The 1,806-nt window shown below is 55.3% G+C and overlaps 1 protein-coding gene across 1 annotated transcript in view; it reads right to left on the bottom strand.

Moving 5' to 3' along the window:
- Nucleotides 1-1,806, bottom strand: part of SMAD6 (SMAD family member 6) — a gene marked incomplete at its 5' end in the record, with an annotated part of 26,953 nt that overhangs the window by 20,493 nt on the left and 4,654 nt on the right. The window lies entirely within an intron of this gene.

The raw sequence follows: 1,806 nt of genomic DNA, 5'->3' as shown, positions 1-1,806 counted from the left end.
CGGCGGCACGCGGCGCCCCGAGACCTCCCGCCGCCGCGCGGCGAGCCGCTCGCGAGGAAAATAGCAGGTTTTTCTCCTAACAGGTAATTTCACAATCTCTCCCCGAGTCTGGACCGGCGGATGTTTGCCCAGTTTCCACACATATCCGCCCTACATATTTATAGGCTTTTTTTTTTTCCTCCTATTCCTAACACAGAAGATCTTCACAAATGTCCTTGTTAGCAGAAATCTTTGCAGAGATCCCTGCAGTCTGTCATTTCTTGGGGGAGAAGAAGAGAGATGCTCACTCTCTCCATGCAGCGGCTTTGAAAATACGCTCGAGTTCACCCTGAACGCTGCTGGAAGCAGGAAGCCAACAGCAGCAGCGACCCAGGAGGAGCCCGGACCCGCGGCACCGCCGCCCGCGCCGCCCGGGCGTCCGCTCCCCAGCGCGCGCTGCCCCGCGTGCCCCCGCCAGCATCCTCCGGCGCCCCGGGAAGAACAAACTCCCGCGGCTCCGGGCCCATCCCGCCGCTCTGCTCCTCCTCCTCCTCCTCCTCCTCCTGCTAGCTCGGCGCTCGTCGGAGCCGCGCGGCCCCCGGCGGCCCTCAGGTCTACCCGGGGGGCCGGCCGCCCCCCGCCGCCCTCCCCTCCCGGCCGTCGGGAGGAGACGCGCCGCGCGCGAGCTAAACCCCGCGCGGCGAGGCCGACGGGACGGCCGCCCGTAGGAGACCGCTCACCGGAGCGCCACGCACGCCAGCGCGAGCCGCCGCTCCTAATCCGCCGTTGAATTCACTCAAGACTTTTCCATATTTTAAGAGCAATACTGCAGCCGTGATAAGGTCTACTTCAGAAATAACTTTTTCTTTATTTTTATACATACGACAGGGGTGATCTTTCGACTTCATGTGAAAACTTCCTGTTTAGAAGTTCATCAAGCAAACGGGTAACAGGAAAAGAATGGTCCTCTTTGTTATCCAAAATTGAATTTTGCGGTTTTAGTAGGAAAAGCCTTTTTGATGATCAAAGCTGAAGCAATAAATAGTAGTGGCTTGATGCTAGATCCAAAATGTACTTATTTTTGGAACGGGAGTTAAATGCACATTTAGTTCCTTCGGTACACACATAAGGCAAAGCAGGGAAGACCACRGGCTTTAGGTATCATTTACCCAGGCCTGCATCCCTAGCAGACCTATTAAAAAAGCTGAAACAGAGAAAAGCAAACTAAACTATGGCAGACAGACTCTATCACAAGGCTGAGAGGTTTTTCCCCCCCTCTTTTAAACCTCCCAGCGATGACAAGTATGGGTTAACTTCAGCAAAACTCTTATCCTCTTTCAGCAATCACGAGCACTGGGGAAAAATAAATCACGCAGCCCCAGACTCTTATTAAAAGTTACACCATTTGAAACTACACCGGGGGAGAGGAGGTGTCCGATTTCAGCACGATCTCGGTCACATGTTATCATTACACTGCTCAAGCAGAAGTTAAAATCTCTCCCCTATTGCAGCAAATCCAGCAGATGTCCCATAAAGACCTCAGCGGTGATAGAAGCTAAACCATTACATCCTTAGGAGCCCGGGTTTTAAAACTCTGCCGCTGTAATTAATGGCCATTATCAGGTTACAATAAAAGCCACGGGCACGGGGAGCGCTGCAGACACGCAGCCAGCACGAGGAACGGCTGCTGGGAATTGCAAACACGTATTTATTACGGCACGGCTCCGGCTCCGCGCTGCCCGCCGCTCCGGCCGCTTGGCAGCGCAACAGAGGCAGCATCGCGGGGCACGCCGGAGCGGGGCCGGAGCGGGGCCGGAGCGGGGCCGG

The sequence above is a fragment of the Rhea americana genome, unplaced genomic scaffold (assembly GCF_003343005.1).
Source record: "Rhea americana isolate MKP2758 unplaced genomic scaffold, rheAme1 scaffold_22, whole genome shotgun sequence".
Classification (NCBI taxonomy): domain Eukaryota; kingdom Metazoa; phylum Chordata; class Aves; order Rheiformes; family Rheidae; genus Rhea; species Rhea americana.
Note: the sequence above shows the minus strand (reverse complement) of the source record. Positions and strands in the feature narration are given on the sequence as shown.